We start from the raw sequence: 8343 nt of genomic DNA on the forward strand, positions 1-8343 counted from the left end.
TTTCGATTATACCACCTTTTTGTGGTACTTATTGTCTGCCTTGTCCTATTTTACCCAACAACTTCTAATACTAAACAAACAAGACTAAAAATATTACTTTATTAATAATGTTCATACATTTACGTCTTATTTTACAAACTAAAATCCCAACTTTAAATAAGTCAACCCCAAGTTACAAGGACTTATAGTAGGAAGACTAATTATGCAGTATGGCAAACCTCGACATTGGGTGGCACCTGGAACCCCTCTCTTCTGCTACCTGGGGGAGAAAGAATGAGCTGAGAAGCCCAGTGAATGGTGGTTTAATACGAAAATAGGTTTTTCCTTCGAAAACATTTATAAAACAATTCTAAATGTAAGCCAATATTAGAGTATTGAAATATCCAAACTAGCTCCAAAACACGAGCATCAATAGATAACAAACGGTACTATGGCATAACCATAAAAGTTTCTCAAATACATCTAGGAATAAAATCCACTTAAACATCACATCCAAGTTTTGAAAATTATACTAAACCCTCTACCCAAAGCCTTAGTTGAGGTAGAGCAAGTTCAATACACCCAACGTCAAAATACCTTGGTTGAAGTAGAGTAAACGCACTACAATCAGCATCAATCATTTTCATACATGCAAGTAGAAGTTTTGGATTTTTCGGATATCTTCTCCCATCCTTCATTATCGGAAGTCCTAGATTTCCTATATACCTTTTTTTTTGTCTTTATGTATTGGGAATCCTTATTTCAGTGTACACAGTTTAAAAACTGTATTTTGCAATTCAGTAGTTTGAAACCCATTTCGATTAATACCACCATAAATATGAGTTTCCAAACCAAGTCAAGAGATTTCAATCCAATTTGTTATTTCCAGAGAAATCATGTAGAAATAGTAGATAAATTCCAATGTAAAACATATTTTCTCACATATCCAAAGATAAAACATATTTATCTAAATCCATAGTTCAACGTATTTGAAAAGCTTGTAAAACAGATCAAGTCAGATTTACAAACCATATACATACATTACCATACATAGAATATTAACCAAAACATTTAAAAATAAGTTGTAATGCAAAAATTGAATCTATAAACTACAAGCAAGGTTCAAGTCCATGTTCCCATTACCAGTTATATAAACTTGTAACTTTACAAATAAGTTTTATTTTCTTTATGTGATACTACTTCTAGATATGCATTACTAATGAATGTTCTTGTAGTATGTTGTGCATTGTCATAAGTTTCCTTGCATTGGAACCAAGTATAATTCCACCGCAAGTTTCTCGGTGTGATCCGAGTTCGAACACAGGGACTGTTTGAGGTTATTGCGTTATGTTTGTGATACATGCGACCAGGGGTTTTTCAATTTATAAAAGGGTTGTGTGTACAGGTATTTAAAGATGCGATAAAGTAGAATAAAGTGATAAAAATGCGATAATAAAGTAAATTGCGATAAAAGTAACGTGCGATAAAATAAACCTAAGTTAAGATGATACAAGATACAGGTTTCATGATACAATATACCGAGGTTGAGACTGACTGTGAAGAATATACAAAGAATGTGTTATGCAGAAGCAAGTCTTATGTGTGAAGCAGAAAGGGAAAGGATAATTAATACAAACATCACAAGTTCCTTAATTGCGTTAAAGATATAAGTACGGTTCCGCTTTTCCCTTAGCATACACTTCTCGGTGATCGGCCGCGTTCCCACATCTCTGTGGTGAAACAGGGACAAACGTAATGAACGCAAGGTTGCTTCCATCTCTGGAAGTACTACTCGCTTTAGTTAACACATTCTTCTAACCTTCTCTCGATAGATCAGAATAGCATCTTCACTTCTGCTCTCATAGGTGAAGATGCCATCTAGCATGCCTTAGCTAAATGCATTTATTTGTTTAGCACATATTATGTTACTCTAATCCATATTAATTACCAAGGGATAAAGAAAACTTCATGGAGAAAACGATTAATGGAGGAACGAAAATAGACAGAGAAGTGGAAATGGAAATGATCGAGACATTCAATAAAACTATTTAGCGTCTGATACATGATTTGTGAATGAAGAAATTAAGAAGATGAGATACAATTGATGAATAGAGTTAGAAACATATACAAATAAGCGCCAACGTCTTGGCATAGATCTGGAATGGAAAATTGCTTGCCAGCATCGATGGAGTGAATGGATGGATGAGCTTCCCTCTCAGACTTGTCAACCGGTAGATAGGATCTAAGCATAGAGCTTCTCGGTGAGGATTTGGCAGAATTGCACTGAGACTCACCCCTCGGCCTTGTCTCTTCTCTTCCCGGATCTTCTTCAATCAGCACTCAGATCAGCTCTCTCTCAATAGCCTCGTATCAATTACCCCGTATCAAGTATATCTTTTCAGTGAAATGTGTGAGGGTATTTATAGGCGAAAATCTTTGACTCTCTGACTTGTGGTCCCCACTGTATTGTTATGGAAATTTCGAAAATGGTGGAATAATTATTCCTTCTGTTATGTAATCAGACCGTCAAATATGTACAACGGTTAGTTGTACACGTATCGCTCCTTCCCTTTGCGTTGCTCATTTGCATCTTTCGATTCGTGAGTTCCGCATGCAGTGTTTGTTTTTGAATTAACCGCATGCGGTTGAGGTTAGCTCTAGATCGTTATTCAATGTTGATTGACGGTGCAATATGAACAAAGATGCGTTATTCAGTTCTCGTTGAGCCTTGATCATAAGCGGGCTGACTTGGGTTTCCTGCAAAACAGAGTAGAAATATCCTCTTCTACCATCTCGATGATGTTAGTGAGTGTAATTGCGATAATTTATATTTATTGTATTTCTTAACTAATTTTCATACAATCGACGCATATTTTCTCTCTTTTGGCTGCAATATCTGAATAAGGTAGCATAAATAACTTGTATTTATACAAGTTATCACACCTCCAAATTTAGATATATGCTTGTCCTCAAGCATATCTTCTACTAAGGCAATAATTCTATATTCCTATCCTATATTTTTGCGTCGATTGGTTGCTCCGAATGTTACACTTAGGCACATTTCTTGACAACATAATTTCCTCCTATCCTTGTTAATTCTTAACAAAGCCCTACTTTATTCTTCTATATAAAAAAATTCTGCTCGAAGATGCTTTTCAAGTTTTTAAAATAAAATGTTTATCTCTTCTTGGTCAAAACAACTTGATATGTCTATATGCGGTGGTCAATACTTGCATCATTTATTAGAGACTGTTGATCATGGTTACACCTTTTGTTTTGGTTTGTTCCCATGGGTGTCATGCGAACATCCAACTACGGTTGTGTGCAAATTTCAACTTTAACTCATAATATTTAGAGGAGTTGTCTCTTGCATTCTTTTATTTTTATTTTTCTTTTCTTTTTTTTTTATTTTCATACTGCATTGTTCTTGGAAACCCACCTTCGTTTTGGCTTGCTCCTACGGGTGTCATATGAACATCCAACTACGAGTAGGTTCCTTTCACAACTAAACTCTTATCATGTTGGGATTATTTTTGAGGTTTTCCCTTGCGCTGACATTGGAGTTTTGTAAAAAAAAAAAAATTTAACAGAAAATGAACGCATTTTCTTAATGACCACATATTCTTGATCTTATCTGCTTAGACCTTCCCCACCCCTATATTTAAAGATGATCAAGGTCCTGATTGCATTGTTTGGATAGACTAGACAAACACTTAGAAAAAATTTCAAAAGAAGGTTTGTGCAAAACTTTACAAGATAAAAGGTAAAGTACTGCTAAAGCTAAGAATTAACTAAGTGTTAGTTAGAATTTACAAAGTGTGGGAGATGTTTCTAAGTATAAACATATTATACATCATGGCAGCGCAATGAAGAATGCAAAAATAAAAGATCAAGTACATCACAAATATTGACAAAGGATGATAAGAAAGAGGCACAGACAAATGGAGTGAATATATACTCAATTGTATTGATTATTAACAAAGTATACAAATAATTAAAAATTAATGCAATACAAAATTGTTTCCTGTACAAAGAATTCAAGAATTTCATCAAAAAATATTGCTGAGGAGCAGGAGGATCTGGAGGAGGGTTTTGAGGTGGTATTAAGAGAGTTTCTTCAAAATTCAAGTGCTACTGGAGATGCAGAGGCACTATGGGACCATGAAGATATGCAATGAGAAAATTGAAGTACTCCTGGTTGCGCTCCGTAATCTGTCGTTGGTGCCAATGGACCTTATAAACATTGCGCTAAATGTTGATCAACGCCTCCCTTGATGTGGCAGCATTGCGCTGTATATCTTCGATTTGCTCCATTACCACCTCAAATCTTTGATTGTAGAAGGCTTGCTGTTGAGGAAAAAGTTGTTGTTGTTCAGAGAGAAGGGACCACAATTTGGCTAACTTAGCAGCTAAGGAGGGGATGGAAGGTTGTGCCTGCGATGTCTCACCAGCAACGTTTTGGGGTTGGGCAGAGGTGCCTTCACCCAAATCGTGTGAGTCATCAATATGCGGCGGTGGATGGGGGGTTGCGGTAATGATGCTGAAGGTGTGGGTGAGGCTGCTAGGCATGCGGTTGAAGAATTTGGGGCGAGAAGAAGGTTGGTAAAGTGCTCATGGAGTGGAGAAGGAGGTTGTTCGGTGGGCTTTGAGGGCAGATTACTAAGGGTAAAGGGTCCAAAGGTTCTATTTCTTGCGATGGCAATTCTTGGACCTTTTCCTTTCCCTTATTATTTCTGCGTTGTCTCTTTGGCCTGGGTTCTTGCAGCACATTGAGATCGGTTGCGGGCCTCTTTAAAGGTAACTTTGGGCAATGTGGGGAGCCTTTGAGGAGCAACCTCAGGATTTTGTTATTGATGAGGCCATGGACTTCTTGCATAGGTTCTTCCTCAATGCCTACTCCCATCGATAGGCACAGACTTGAGACAGTCCACGGAAAGAAGTACTGCCCTCGGATATGCCCCACCAGTGCTCTAAGTTGTCTTGCGATCAGCTGCCCTATGTTAATCGGTATGCTGCGTGCGATGCAATATGCGTCCATAACTCGATCCCTTGATACAGTCTTTTCATGCGTGGTTGGGATCAGCCGCTTCTTGACCAAGTAGACCTAAAGCCTTCCCTCCAGAAGCAAAGACTTGGATGTCAGGGTGCAGATGCCTTTGAGTAAAATCGACCACTTCGTGCCCGGTTGCGGTTAAACTCTAAGCGCATCTTCCATTTGCTACTCTATGGGGTCATCAATAATTTTGTTCCTCGGTGTATCCGAGTTATTCTTCATTTGGTATATCTCATTGATATCCCTTGCGCTGAAGGACACCGTCTCTCCTTTGAAGGTCATTGCATCCCTGGTCCCGTGTAGATGCCCACTGTAGAAGTTTCTCACTACCTACGATACAATAATGGCTGGGCTTGGCAAAATGTGTCCTAGCCATGTTCCACAATCCCACTCGTGATGAGGTCAGGTAATGGCATTGGCACAGGATAGAAGCCCATCTCTATCAGCATGTCATCATTTTCTTTCCTCTTCGACAGACGCTTCCTTGCCAATACGGGCTCACTACTTTCTGTGATTGCTTTGCCCTTCTCTTTGGACAACGCAAGGTGGGTTGCTTGTTGGCTTCGCGATTTCTCTCTTTCTCTTCTCTAATTCTCCTCTCTACTTTAGCCTTCTTCTTTTTCTATTCTTCCTCCTCTTCTCTTTTGAACTCTTCTACAAACTGCTCGGAGGCCAACAAAAGGTGTTATTCCTCTTCGAGCCTCCTTTCTTCTTCAATTCTTGCGAGCTCATTATTACTGCGCATCTCTTCATCTTCTAGTCTTCTTCTTCTATTCCCTTCTGCCATGATAAGTTTTGTGCACTCCATTTTCTCCTCTTCTTCTTTTCTCCTTCTTTATTTTTCCTCTAATGCGATGATCAATCGTTGAGGGTCAATAGTAGACCCTTCCGGCACATTCTCCTTGCGACACCGCATCGGAGGGGTATCTTCTCCTTCTTCACCTTCATTGGCCGCAACTAATTACGTTGTCTTATGTTGCGCTGGCTCCATTAATTGTGTTGATTTCCTTTTGTCCTCCCTTATAGAGGTTGATTCTCCTTCCTTTTCTGGGCTCGCGGCCCTCATCTTCTTTTCTTCTTCTTTTCTCAGGCGCCTTTCCTCACGCTGGTGCTCTCTTCTTTCTTCCTTCTCTTTCTTCTTCCTTTCCTTCTTGGCTTCCTCATCTTCATCATCATCCTTTTATTTCTTCTTTTTCTCCTTGCGATGATGAGAAGACTCACCCTCTCCAGCCTTTCTCCCTTTTCTTTTCTTCTTCTTCTTTTTCTCTTCAACTACTTTTGTTTGCGTCTCCACTACAACCTCAGCCACCGCAATCTCAACCACCACCATAACTCTAGAGGGCCCGTCATAGGTTTCTACGTTGGCAGTTACCTTAGGAGTCCCTAAGGTCAGAGGGCCTCTTCTTGCCTCCTCTTCTTCACTGCTTCCTCTTCCACCACCACTTCTTTAATTATCGCCACCGTCACCTCCTCCATCGACAATGGTTGGTTTACAAATCCTACCTCGGTTAATCCTTCTCCTTGGTCCAGATTAAACACCTTCGTGTCATCACGTCTCTTCTTCTCACTCTCAGTTGAGACGGTAGTAGTTGGAAATGGTTTGCTCTCGGTGCTTTGCCCCCTCTTGAACTGAGGAGGTCTAACAGCTAAGGGGTTTCTCTGAGTTCTACTGGCGATTCCCAGATGGTGTGGGGTTGAGTAGCAAGCCTGTGACTGGCAGCAAGGAATGCTGGCTCTCGCATGGCGATTTGGTCAGAGGAAGGGGTTGATGGTGAAGCAGAGGGTTGGGAAACTTTGTCAGCCATGGATGCTAGGTTCAAAAGAACTGGGAAGACGTTTGGTTACTGGGAAGAAGAAAGCTGTGTATGCAATGAGGTAAAGAGTTCACAGATGGGGAAGGTCCTATTTATAGGTTGGGCCTTAGTGGGCCTAACGCAATTTTCGCGGTGATAGGTCTCGATACACTCAAAAGGCCCATCGCTCGAACTTCCCTCATTTATGAAATTTCAGAAAAATGTCCTTTCGTCTACAAATTCATCATTTCTTTGGGATACGAAATGATTGGACTTCTCAATCTTGCAAAAAGAATTTTTTTTAATGTTTTATTCGAATGGACACAAGGTAAAGATTAACGCAATGTGTTCACCAACGCAACTGCATCTCCGCAGAGGACGGGCAACAACACATGCATCCCCACAGCACACCTCTTAACTAAACACATTTTTGGAGGATCGGGCGCACAGTATTGCTATTAGCACAACACTACCTCAACATAGTGCATTTTGCTAAGGACGGGCAAAGGACACACACGCGTGCAACACAGCCCTCAGCTTCAACGCCTTTGAATTGGGTGAACGCAAAGCATATCTTGTTGGTTCAAGATGCATCCATTATCACCATGCATACCGGATGTTGATTATTATTATTATTTTTTTTCATCAACCAAAGTTGCTATGACTTGCGACGATAAATTTCTCTTTATTTCTCATTCATTCACCAATTAAGGACTAACGCATTAATTACAGAAAAATTAAGAGAATTTAAGGCGATATAGAAATAAATGCAAGGGAAATAAATGAAGAATAAATTCATAAAACAAATTAAATGAAGAAGTAAAGACAAAATTCGGGAATTCAATAAGAAAGAAATTTAACAAAAGCATTTAAACATAGTTGTGAGATATGGACCGGAAGATGCGTTTCTTTGAGTGAGCGCAATCCACATCTCTGCAGGCGGTCCAGCTTGCCTGCCCAATGTCCTAGGGACATTACTCCTTTCCATTGGATCTTGGGGCTTCAGAGTTGTTGGGACACGTTCCTGGTGCTCTATTTCTCAACTCAAATGCCAGCTAGCCCACTTGGATCTCCAAGTTTCGAATTGAAGATGCCTGTGTCTACATTACTGCATCATTTTTATCCATATATTGTTTAAGCAAGGCCTCCAATGAGCTTCCAGAGGTGTTCGAAGATGAGGGTTGCTGGTTATGCGATTGCCTTGGTTGCCCCTGGTTTGAGTTATGGTGAAAAGGAGGATTCCCTCGACTGCCACTTTGATGGTTGATTGGCCCCCCTTGGTTAGGATTGCCTCTCCAACTGAAGTTAGGATGGCTTCTCCAGCCAGGATTGTAGGTGTTGCTGAAGGGGTTGTTTTAGATGGTGCATACTTGTTGGATGTTCGATGGGCAAATTTCTGCTACATGAGCCCCTCCACAATTAACTATCCAGTCATCCATGTTCTGCGATATACGGTCAAGGATGACCTTGGCCTCTGTATACATCTTGTCCATAAAACCTCCAGCTATGAAGGCGTCA

Source organism: Benincasa hispida, chromosome 10 (genome assembly GCF_009727055.1).
Source record: "Benincasa hispida cultivar B227 chromosome 10, ASM972705v1, whole genome shotgun sequence".
Classification (NCBI taxonomy): Eukaryota; Viridiplantae; Streptophyta; class Magnoliopsida; order Cucurbitales; family Cucurbitaceae; genus Benincasa; species Benincasa hispida.